We start from the raw sequence: 13,404 nt of genomic DNA on the forward strand, positions 1-13,404 counted from the left end.
GATGGATGGATGGATGGATGGATGGATGGATGGATGGATGGACATTTCTAAAAGAATTTTGGTCACTTTTTAGCAGTACATATTTTGAAAAGTCAATGTCAAAGTTTGTTTTAGTTATCATTTTAATTAATTTACAATTTTAGCAGTCTTGGAAAAGAAAATGATAATGCAGTTTGGATTATTTATTTCTAATTTTATTTATGAGTAAGCAAATGCAGGTTTGACTTTGAAATGAAAAAGCATTTCTGCTAATGCACTATAATTTTCTGATTTGACTTTTCAAAATGAATTTTGGTCACTTTTTACCAGGACATGTTTTGAAAATTAAATGCCAAAGTTTGTTTTGTTGAAAATTTTAATTAATTTACACTTTGAGCAGTCTTGGAGAAGAAAATGAACATACATTTTGGATTATGTATTTATAATTTTACTTATGAGTCAAAAAATTCAGGTACATGTTGAAAATGAAACAGCATTTCTATTAATCCATTTTAATTAGGATAATGTTACTTCTTCGCTTCCATAAATAAGGTCTGGACTTCCCTACAACTGTGTGGTCTTCATTCTCCTCTCGCAAGTCTTCCGTTGTTGACATCTTTCAATTAAATTGAATAAAAACGTTTCTGCGCAGCTAAATAACCACAACCCCTCTTCAAACTGGTGCGGACAAGTCTGGAAGTGGGAGGAGGGCAGGTTGTGAAGTGCCTTGTTTGGATTTAAAGAGACAGCATCGAAATGAGCTACTTTGAGACGCACTTCAGAAAAGAGATGAAAGAGGGTTGGTAACGTTAGTTTCAGACCAAAGCATTGCAGTTCCACTTTATACAGACCCAAGTGAATGATTTAAATGTGAAGAAATAAAAATAATAATAAAAAAATTCAAAGCATTTTCAAAGCAACTGCAGTCTTTAACTTTCTAGATTTGCATGTCCTGGATGGCTGATAGAGGTTGCATTTTAAATATAATGTGACTGACAACATGACAAAAGAAAAATCCCAAAATAAGCTTTCCTGATCCAGAAACAATAGGCAATTTCTTATACATGTAATTTTTAATAGTATGAACATCTATGTTTTAGTTTGTTTCTAAAAATGTAATTCTGACGAGGAGGAAAAGTGTTATCTAAAAAATTTGAAATAAATGTGTTGTTTGATTATATGTTACAACAGCCTGCCAGAAGCAAAGGGCAGATTATACAACCAACACAATATTTTAATAATTGATGTACTGTCACCTACCAAAGCTTTTTTTTAGAAGACTAGATTTTAAACATTTCTGAAGTATTTGGGAAAAAAAGAAGCTTTACAAATATGGAGTGCAAAGGTAACAAAAAATATTCACATGAAACAATAAGACCACTTCTTTTGATACACAGAACAAAAGCTTTCAGAACCCATCCTGTAATAATAAAATTGCTTACAGCACAATTCTCCATCTCTAATGCGAGCATAATCATTTCAGCTTCGGCTCCAGTCTTCATTTCCAAGTCCCAGATTTCTTTGAGCTGAGCCAATAAGAAATTCCCAAACTTCAAAGCAGAGATTCTCTTTTTTTTTCTAACCGTATGAACAGTTCATTTCACAAAAGGAAATACCAAATAGGCTTGTGAAAAGCTTTTTGGATGTTACACTCAGTTATGTCTTCTTCATCAAAGAAAATAATCAACCATATCTGAGCAGCAAGACAAAAGATAACTGGTTGATGTCTTTTTTTTATTTTACATGGCCTCTGAGGAACAACTGTGGGCAGGAATTTTGAGTTAAAGTTCTTCATCATACTTTAATGCAGAATATTAAACCAGAATTTAGTCACAGTAACAAGAGGAGCCATAAATTGTTACATTTTCACAACACTTTGCTTGACTTTTGCCCTGAATAAATATAAAGTTCTTCTTTTAGTAGTGAGTTGTCAGACTTTAATAAGCATCAAAACCAATTTTGCAAAACTAGTGATGCCACAAATGGTAAGTAATATTATTTATTTTTTTATTTTATTTACCATTCTTTAACCAGGCAAGTCCCGTTGAGATCTCAGATCTCTTTTTTCAAGGGAGACCTGGGCCTGAAGGCAACCTATTGTACATGTTATTGGGGATGGGGGAAACCGGAATACCCAGAGAAAACCCACACAAGCACGAAGAGAACATGCAAACTCCACACAGAAAGACCCCAGGTCCGAACCGGGGATCGAACCCAGGACCTTCTTGCTGTGGGGCGTCAGTGCTAACCACTGAGCCATCGTGCTGCCCAATATCTGACACATGGTTTTATGTGAGATGTCATAAAGGGTTAGTTCAGATTGTTTTGAAGTGGGGTTCCATAGAGTTGTTATCAAGAGTCAGTATTTAACTTGCAACAGGTCCTACCTGTTTGAATAATCTGGCAGTAGTTTACAGGCCAGACCAACTCTAATGGCAACTTCAAGACAAAATGTTTAAAGCAATTCCCAATTTAAGAATGCTCTTTTTTTGTATAACAGTTCACACCACTATCTTATTAAGATTAAAAAGGCCATGCAAGTTTATGAAACCTTGACAAACTTCATTTCATTTGGTTTAAAAAGTAAAACTCCCAACAACAACAACAACAACAACAACAACAACAACAACAACAACAACAACAACAGGTACCAAGGATCTTGGTAAGCATCTATATTAGAAACTAGGTTTATGCAGGGTATGTATTTATGTAGGTTAAATATTATGTGAACAACTTATTAGATTTACAACATTTCCTGGAATTGTACTTTGCTTTACAACAAACAAGCTCACCTCACAGCTGACAAATGAAATCAAAAGTCAAAGCTAGATTAGGTTTTAAATACCTTGTAGAGTTTTAACCCACCCTATTTTCATCTGTCAGTTTCATTTTGTTGTTTTAACAATATGTTATTTTGCAAATTTGTATTGAAAGCTGTAACTTTTACCCACAACATTTGGGTTGTATTAATGCGGTATATCTTTTTTTATATGTAGCTGWAGATGTTTAATTCTTTAGTGTTTAAAGGATGATGTACTCTAAGTGAGAAACCAAGATCATCATGCACAAATGGGTATTCCAAATTTTTACCCATTTTATGCCAAATAATTAAAAACCTAACTTTAACATAATAAATAATACATTTGAAACCAGCAGCTATGTCAAGAAAAGTATTCATTTTCTTAGCCAGCACGTTGTGAATTGAGAAACTGAACAACCTAAACAAATATTCACCACACTCAAGCGGATATCTAATAAGTAAGGCTACCAGGTGAGTCAAAAGTTTCAGGACACGTTTTTAGTTCAGAAAGGAAATGGAAAATTAAATATCTGAAAACCCCAGCAAGTAATGAGTGAGGGGAGCTTTCTTTTAGGCTATGCCTAGAACATAGCCCCCATCTTGAAAGCCATCATTCTGCATCAACATAAGAGCATGTCTTGTATCTTTTGACTCACCCTGTACAATTATATGCCTCCAGCAGAGAGTTTAATATGTGGGCTACTATTTTGCACACATGCACAAAATAATAATAATAATAATAATAATAATAATGATAATAATGCCCTTTACATTTTCTGTTTTTGATGTTAAACTAAATATTTCCTCATCTAAACTGATTAATGTGTCTTTCTGTTTTGCTTTAATAAAATGTAGACCTATGTAGACCTTACTGGATCACTTCTTCATGTCTAGGCAAATCTACCAAAGAAGAGAACTTCACTGGGCCCTAGGTGTTATTTCAACAAAAGGCTCCAGGATGGGGAAATTATAAATCACATTCCTGAACCATGACTCTGTCCTCTTTACAGTGTTCGACAAGAACCKTCCATACCAGCACAAACTCACATGTATGCTGTACAAACATAGGTTTCAAATAGTAATGGTATACAAACTTTAGGAAAGGGAGTCAAACTTGAAAAGCTCTGAAGTGTAAAATTTGCATATGTTAGGGAGAAAGTGCTGTCCTTTGTATTGGGTAATTTCAGTATGTCAAGAGGGTCCGGATCAGCACACACTGCAGCAGGGTCTGCAGCAGGGTCACATTACCATCATTTATTCAACAGGGCAGGGRGAGACAGAGAGGAAGATGAGTGATGCTGGTGTTGGATGATGGAGGAGAATGCTGTTGATGAGTGCACAGAAACTGGAAAACACTTCATAATTSTAATGCAGAGTTACTGACTACAACAGGTTTTATTCTGGCAGAACTTTAATATTAACTGTGAGGTCTAATGAGGAGACTACCCAGAGGTGCAAATGCATGTATCTGAACCAGCAACACTGGATCATTGCTTCAAACGAGCATTAGCATGAACAAATGAACTCAAACGCCTCAGAGTTTAGTTTTGACTCTTCTCCTATTTGTCAAGTGGACAACTTGTTGGCTGATGCCAGAGCATCCTGCAACATGACTGAAAAGTTAACCTGCATCTTACTGTAGTTTTAATGACCTGTGTGCAAGAAACAAGRTAATCTCTGTCCATGTGCCCTACTGGCTGACAGAAACTATGCTAAGTACAGGTTGAAAATTAGTTTGCATAGAAACAAAGAGACAATTAGACAATTATAGTACCTGTTTTTTTAGGCACCTTAACACTAAATTGTATCCAAAGTAGCAAATAAGATTTCTTGAAGGATGATTTTTAAATAACAAAATCACATTTGAGACAGCAACAAGCCACATGAAGCAGTAACTCCTTGTGTTCTCACTCATTCACACTATAAACAACCCAAAAAAGAGCAACATATTTTTCAAGGAACACCAAGACATTTTTTCAAAGACTTTAACGGGTTGCATTTGTTATGCAGTTTAGATAATATACTATATTTTAGACAGCTTTATAAAAGCAATCCAGTTCTTACGAGTAAAGTTAAAGAGGTGTTTTATATTAAGGTTGACTACACTACACTACACTAAAATTTGAAAAAAAAAAAAAAAACTAAATTGATGGCTTGAACTCTCTTATAAATCTAAGTGATGGGAATGAGAGAGAGGTCCCTTGACTCCGCCCAGTTTAGTCATCTGCAGCTTCAGTTTTCCACATCTGGAAGACAGATCACCTAGAGTCGACCAGAAACAGGCTCTGACATCATTTGGTGGTTCCTCTAAAACAGAAAGGTTAGAGCTTTACTTTTTTTTTTGGTTAATCTCAACCAACACAAAGTAGCCACACATAAAAACAAACAGGCACAAGTTGTGTATCCATGACTTTGATTACATTCATTTCCAAGAAACTTTTACTAAAACTTGAATAACTTGTGTATTTGATTTGMTCTGATTAAAATAAAATGTGTAAAAAAGAATAATAATAGCTCCAAGTTCAACAATCACCAATTTTGTAGATAAAGTTAGGAGATGAGCTAAAATTTACTTTTAACATTATATAAATCTCACATCTACTGTCTTAAGAGGCACAGACGCAAAGGGAGCAAAGATGGAAACTGGAAGTTTTGGAAATACATATTTAGTGTCAGTGACAAAAAGCACACAGAAAGAATTCCTCTGTTTACTCTAACTAAAACACTACTGCTTGCCATAATTACCAGGTCCTAAACATAGACAGATGTGCACACGTCTATTCTTTTATCCTCATGGGGACTTTGCATTGACTTCCATTCCATTTACCGGTCATTTCTATAGCCTAACTATGTAAAAATACTATCCTGATAAATTGTGTCTCCTAGATAGAGTGAATTTAATTGTGGTTGGATGAGAAGTATAAATACAGTATATACCATTCTGACACACTAGCTTGTACACAACCCATCACAACTGCACGCTGTTAGAAAAAAATATTTTTGAGAAGTCACCTCCCAATAAATGTCATTTTGGAAAATCTAACAGCTCATTTTTACTCAGTACTTTTACTTTTAATACTTAAGTAGATTTTGTGTCAGAAATTTACTTTTGATGCTTGAGTAGAAAAAAAACAGATACTTTAAGACTTTTACTCAAGTAATATTTTTAGAGAAGACTTTAACATTTACCAAAGTATTTTTATGATAAGACACTTGTACTTTTACTCAAGTATCACTTTGACGTACTTTATACAACACTGTCACCATGTAGCAAAAACATGTATATGTAAACATACACAAAACTACACCACTCGGCAGAGAAGAAGCCATAACAGCTACGTCTTAACCCTCAGAAATTTCCTCCGTCAAACAGCCCTTTAACTGACTGTATCGTTTGCCTCTTCTGTTTCCTAAAGACACAATATTACTTTTTTCAAACTTTGCTTTGAAGCATGTTGTGAATGATAAAAAAATTGTAAGAACTTTGGAAATTAACAAAAAAAAGCTTTTAAAAACTATAATAATTTAAACAATGTTGTTTTAAAAAAACGACGCAGTATGTGTTGATAGTTTTCCTTCTCTGTGATCATCTGTAGACATTCAGCGTATAGCAGAGTGAGGATCAAACTACTGGAAGTTGCTGATCTGGTGATGAAAACTGAGGGCGGAGGAGGAGGCTAGTGGATAAATTACACCGAAATGGAAATACAAAGAAAAAGAGGAAAGTAAATAAAAGTGAAGAGATTGGAATGTGTCAAACAGCTGAGGAGTGAAGAAGGGCCTCAGGTTGCCAGTACACTTCAGGTTCCTCAAACTGCAAAACAAATATGGCAACATTCTTACCGCCAGGCTACAGTATAAGTTAGACGGAGTAGCAGCAGGCAGATACAGAAGTATAAATGTATAAATGAAGCTAACACAAAGATGACAAAAGCAGACACAGGGTTAACGCAAAGACTTGTTTCCTCTGGTTCAGCCCGATGATCTGGGGGTGGAGCGGCAAATGAGAGGATGTCGCTATTCCACACAGGAAGACGGGCCAACAAACGGTCTGCAGGGCGGACACAGGCCACATACCGGAACAATCCAGCCAAACCAAACTTCACATGAGGACACAGCAGACTGACCCCTCAGAACTGCAGTCAGTCTGGACTGGAATTCTGTCTGCCAGCTGGGGACGACAACAAAGAACGTCAACTTACCAAATCAAACAGTTACTGACTGTAACAAGGGCTTTTCTCCAAGTACAGCTCCAAATATAACACTGAGTTCTAGCTGCCTTTACAGATAGCAGATGAATATTCAGTTTCTTTCTCAGGGATCCATCCATCCATCCATCCATCCATCCATCCATCCATCCAATTTTTACCCGCCTTTTCCTCTCCCAATCCCCGAGAACTGATGCTAATCTCCAGCAGCCACTGTGTGAACAGTGATCCTTTGACATTTTACAGTGAAAATAAAAGAAAGCGCAGCTGTTTGGGCTCATTTGTCAGATAGTTTTCATGATTACAAATTCATTACAATGCTTTTATCAGCGTGGGAATACAAATACTGTTAATAAAACCTGCAAATTTTACATTTATTGCAAGAAAGTTCCCACACATTCATAGAGATGTTACGTGAAGCTTTTCAGTAGGGATCAAATGCTTTATGAAGAAAATTTAAACCATTCATTTTACCTGTTTTGGTTCTGGACATGTGTGCAAGAAAACTTTGCAACTGTTATTAGGGCTGTATGATCTTTACTATGAGGTAAACATGAATGGAAGCAAAGAAATGGACATAATTTATTGATGTTTATTTGTGAAATGTGCAAAAAATAGTTTTTTAAACAATCATTGCACACCCCAGCTTCCATGCTAAATGGGAAAAGTTGTGTGAAGAGGAAATTTGTGTAAGAGATATATTCAAACACCATATGTATTCTGCTAAATTTCGACAAATTTACATTCAGAGGGTTGATTGTTGTTGATTGTTTCATTACCAAACAGCAGACATAGGTTTTGATATTGTGTAAGCACATTAATGTTGTACTAACACGCAGTAGCATTTAGATTTAAATCTTTTCTGTTGATAACCTTGATTACTTTACCTGAAACAAACCTAAAACTATGACAGAAAAAGTTACAGGAATTCTCAAATAAACCAACAAAATTCATCCATTGCTTATAATCTAGTCTCCAAACTGGTCACTTTGAGCTCACTGCAGTTTTAAAATCAATAACGCAGCACTTTTGTTGTGTTTCAACTACAAAATTTCCTTGGTTGAAAAACAAAACGTCGTCAACAAACAATAATAAAAAAAAAAAATCAGTCAAATGGTGTCTGATTCAGAAAATATGGACACTCCAAGGAGTGATGGTAAAAAAATTATTTGAGGTCATAATAATCTGCTTAAGAAACCCAACACGGGTTTTCAATCCGTGCACATAGTTTAGTAAATCCCAAGTTAGCAATTAGGGTTGGGTAATATTGGCAAAAAAAATCACAATTAATTGTGGTATTTAGCCAATAACAATTCATTTGACGATTAATCCCCAGGACACCCTTATGCCCTAATCACATGACCAATTCAGTGGGAAAGACTTGCTCTTCGTAAAAATCTGTTCCAAGTTGTATCAAAATTACAGACTTCAGGCTGTACATCAAATTTTAAATTGTGTTGGWAGATAAATAAATTACAGAACYTTTTTTWAAATGTTTGTCATATTTGAAGYGGAGAKGAGCATCGAGCAGACTAACCGGAGTAATCCCCRGTCAGTCTGCCTRGTRGCATTAATCGTATTAATCGTYAAGTRCCAAAAACTAATCAATTAATGTTTTYCTGAYGATTAATTGCACACGATACGATTATGTCCAACCCTATTAGCAATAGCACTGGTGTCTGTGTGCAGCAGGTGTTGTGCTTTGATTTGTTCTCAGTTTGGGTGAAGAAAATGAAAGACAAGGGTGTACAGACTGTTTACAAGTTGCAAATTCAGGCTGTAGCATCATTAAAATTATCCACGTTTTCACCTAAATCACACCAGACATTTATCTCCTCTCTAAACAACTGTCCAGTTTAGAGTTTGAGCTGTTTTATACTAAATCTCAAGGAGGTAAAGTTTGTAATTTTACATGTTTTATGGTTTGTTTAAAAATGTTACTGAACCCAAATGATGATGTATTGCTTGCTTCTCAAACAGTTAGGAAACACACAGATTGATAAATTGATACCCGTGACCTCAAATTTTATTTCCACCATGACCCCTGGGACGGGGGGCTCCGTAGGAAACATACGACCTGTATTCTTACTTTTTTTTTATTTTCCCACTGTGAGACCACCTCAGTTTCTATGACAACCACACACATAAGTCACCCCGCTGCTTACATGTTTGCCATTCACTTGTTAGTGAGTGTGTAGTTGTGTGTGTGTTAAACCCAGAGGGGAGACTGCTCTGAAACACATAAAGTGTTTGAGAGAAGACAACAACAGGGACAGAATGAAGGCAGAGAGCACACAGCGGTGCCATCACACAATGAGCAGTACAACAGATGGTGCTGCCTGCAGCCCAGAACCTCCCAACACTTTGTGCAGCGGTGGAGAGAAAAGCAGGGATGTTTCATGATGCTCGACATCCTTCTCTCAGTCAGTCCTACACCATCACTGTAAAATATTTTTTATTGAATAWTTTGAAAGTGACTTTAGACTTGAGTGGTGGAGACGCATCTAATTACTGCAAATAATGAATACCAGCACGCGACAGCTCGGACTACAATCATCCTGTCACCTGGCAAGCAACAGTTTTTTTTCTTCTTCCTCTCAGACACAACAAATATGGACACAAGTCCTGCAGCAGAGGTTGCCAGACTACTGAGCAAATGAAAGAGCAGTTCAATTTAAAACAGACATCCCAGACTAGCCAGTAAAAACAGAGACTCTCACCCCCTACAGACAAACACAATTCACCTTTTACTTAAAATACAAAAGCTGACAAATGGTCCAATAAAAACCATAAATATGTTCAGTTCCTGGAAAGGAAACTCTAAAGAAATGGTACCACTTAGACGTTTTCTTCGAGCGCATCAGAAGCAAATATAAAAATCTTTCTGAAGTAGTTTTTCAGTCAGCAAAAAGTACATTTCAGATAGAGCTGCCACGATTAGTTGACTATTAAAATCGTAATTTAATAGTTGATGCATCGCTTTTTTGTTTCTAACTTTTTTTTCTCACCAAACTGCTGCAGCACCCTCCACTGCTGCGTCTACCTTTCTGTCCTTGACACACATGTGCAGTAGTGGCAATTAGGGCTGCCACTATCAATTATATATTTATATTTTTTGTATTTGTACATCGAATATTAAATTAGTCATTGACGATTTTAATAGTTGACATAATCGTGACTAGTCATCTAATCATGGCAGCCCTGATTTCAGTGGGTTGATAAAAGTAGAGTGTGCACTCACTCAGACACTGTACAACTTTTATTTGTGGACATGTTGCTTTGGGGTGTAAGTAAGCCTGGTTACGAAACACAAAATGCAGTAAATCCTACTGGTTCTCCAACTTGCAGCTAAAACATTTATAGATGCATTCCATTGCAGACATGGGCGATTCTGAACTGATATGCTAATGTCAAAAATTGGTAAATAATTACATAATATTGATGAACACATAAGAGACAGAAGTGTCACAATGCAGAGGCCAGATAGTCTACTGTATGACGAACACACAACAGACACAAGTAGAAGATGGGAGATTTACTGTGTGACTGAAAGTGAATTGAAAATATAAAAACTTTGCTTTAAAACTACAAAGCAGTTAGACGGGTGTGGAGGTGTGGGAGGGTGCATCAAGATCATTAAAATGCAGCAATAATATTTTATACTTTATTGATTTATACTATATTAGTTAAATTGTGAGGTGCCGAAAGATTCCCAACCCTTTTTTAGGCAACCTTTGTCATGATCACAACTGGTCTCTTTGAGTTTTTCAGTGGTTACTATTTAATGGTTGACTTGGCTGTAAGGCCATTGCCAAAATCCTGATGTCTGACCACCAAAGCAAATGAGCCAAACCGCCGATACCTCACAAGTCATAACTTCAGAACGAAGTCATGATGTCTCTTCCAAGTTTACAGGTTTCACTGTTATGAAGACCTGTACGGTCCAGCCAAGTACTTTGTTAACACTGAATGTGTAACCGCATATCAATATATCTGGAAAACAACCGAGGAAACACTTTCAAAACTGCACTTTAAGATCCAGTTCAGGACAACCTTTTTATGTCTGGTTTTACACTTTGTGATGAGCACATTTAACTGCTAGTGTGAGGATTTATTTATAATTGATTTACAATTGATTATAACTGCTTAAAATATGAACTGATTCATAAAAAATGTTTTTGCACAAGAGTAAGTTATGTCTTTAAGTCAAATTCAGTTTGATACTTGGTCACAAAAATGTTTTGTGATGACATATTTATTTATTTTGAAGTTACATTCTGCAACTAAGACAACAGATGTTTACAGTTAGATACAGGGACAAAAAAGATGATGTTAAAAGAAAAGAAACATATTTGGTTATAAAATTATGACAGTTCATTTTGTTGAAAAAAAAATGAATTGTAATTGTGAACTTAAAATCTGTATTTCTAGACTGTATTTCTGTATTTTGCAGACTGTACTTCTGAAGGAAGATCCTTCAATGTCTGCAGCAAGATGCTGCAGATCTTCTACAAGTCTGTTGGTGAGAGTGTCATCTCTTCTGCCATCATCTGTTGGGGCAGCAGCATCAGAGCCAGAGACCTAAAAAGGCTAAACAACCTGATAAAGAAGGCTGGTGCTGTTCTGGGGACGACTGTGGAATCTCTGGAGATGATGGTGCAAAGAAGGATTTTACATAAAATCAAGAACATTGTGGACAACCCTGATCATCCTCTTCATCAGACTGTCATAGAAAGACAAAGTGTCTTCAGTCGGAGGCTTCTTCAACTTCGCTGTAATACAGACCGCTACAGAAGATCTTTCCTGCCCACAGCCATCAGCATCTACAATAAGTTTTTAGTTAAATGAGTTACAACAACACCTAATTTCCCTCTGGGATCAATAAAGTATTTTTGAATTGAATTGTATCAAATCGGTTGAGTGAATCGGTACATCCCTTATTAACTGRATTACRTGTTAAAAATAACAACTGTATTCACAAAGAAAATCTACCAACAAGAGACAAATTAAGATAATTTATAATACTTGCTTTATTACTTAAAAATAACTTTTGCTTACTTGGCAGCTATACTAGTGATATGCATCCATTTTTAATTATTTTGTCCCCAGAATAAAACTTAAATCTGCTGTCTGCCCCTCAGAGCACAGCCTCATTCCCTCTACCTGTCACAATGGTTGATAATTAACTTTTGATAATTAACACTTTTCATGTGCGTTTTATGGTTTGGGGGTTAAGTATTCAGCTTATTTACTCTGATGCTGCTTCAGTTGTTGTTGTTTTATTTTATTGTTAAACTTGCAGGACTTTTAGAAGCATTGTAAAGCCTTGTATTTATTTTCATCAGTAGCTGTAATAATACTGTCACCTCCTCCATTTACACTCCAATTAATTCCCTGTTCAAACTCTTTATGTGTGACTTTACAATTAATTGGCTAATTCTTTATCAAGCTACTGCTGATCTCTGTGAGCAGACAGAAGTTAGAAGACCTGCAGATCTAAACTGAGCAGGAGTTTCAACACTCAAGAGTGTATTTACAATGTAAATGACACAATGATTACCTCAAAACCACAAATAAATAAATTAAACGAGAATAATATGACTTTGTATCATTCGACACCTCRGTTTCTAAAAGCAGAGCGGGTTCAGTCCAACCAACCTCTTCGTTTTAACAACAAWAGCATCTGAAAACATACCTTAATCRACACCATCGTTACAGCTGCTGTCCTGTGATTAAATACGAGATTCAGCTCCTTTTTTTTCCACGTTTATTTTCCCACAACCAATCCTCCGACCAGCGGCTTCCAGCCTCTTTTTTTTTCCTCCAGTCTGGACTGAAAATGACTTCCACCCTGACAAAAGATATCAGGCGGATGTTGAGCGTTTGGACACAATGCCTTCAACCAATCAGCTGGCGATGTGAGAAGGATTCGCTTCGCTGAGCCAATCAGATTTGCTCTCAAACTCAGCCGTCTGCTCATTGGTTGGCTGAGCAAAGCAAAGCCCGCCCACCTGAAAATATGGGAATCTCCTGCTAAGTAGCTACATTTATACCGTTTGAAATATCTGTACCAGCTTCATCTAGAACAGTGGTTCCCAATGCTGGTCCTCAAGTACCCCCTATCCAGCATGTTTTACTTGTTTCCCTGCTATTCAGCAGGTCTTCAGAAGATTGTTAATAACTTATTCATTCAAACTAGCTGTGTCAAAGCAGGGAAACAACCTGAATTCAGGTTGAATACATTAGATAACTGTATATGTTTCATAATCAACAATAACCAGGCTGTTTTTCAACAGGCTAAACAATAACTACTGAATAGTTTGACTTACTGACTGTAGCTTACAGTGATTTTGTGCGACACTTTGAAGTATAAAAGATTGTTCATCACTTTTTATTTTATAATAGTTAGTACATATG

General features: G+C 36.2%; 1 protein-coding gene across 1 annotated transcript in view; it reads right to left on the minus strand.

The window, feature by feature from the left end:
* ccdc102a (coiled-coil domain containing 102A) overlaps positions 1-12,826 on the minus strand; it is a 48,623-nt gene extending 35,797 nt beyond the window's left edge. The window contains exon 1 of the mRNA XM_014001519.1: positions 12,683-12,826. The gene's annotated coding sequence lies outside the window, so the exon portion shown is untranslated. The remainder of the gene's footprint in view (positions 1-12,682) is intronic.
* Between the last annotated feature and the right edge of the window lie 578 nt (positions 12,827-13,404).

This window comes from Austrofundulus limnaeus, unplaced genomic scaffold, assembly GCF_001266775.1.
Source record: "Austrofundulus limnaeus strain Quisiro unplaced genomic scaffold, Austrofundulus_limnaeus-1.0 Scaffold9, whole genome shotgun sequence".
In the NCBI taxonomy this organism is placed as follows: Eukaryota; Metazoa; Chordata; class Actinopteri; order Cyprinodontiformes; family Rivulidae; genus Austrofundulus; species Austrofundulus limnaeus.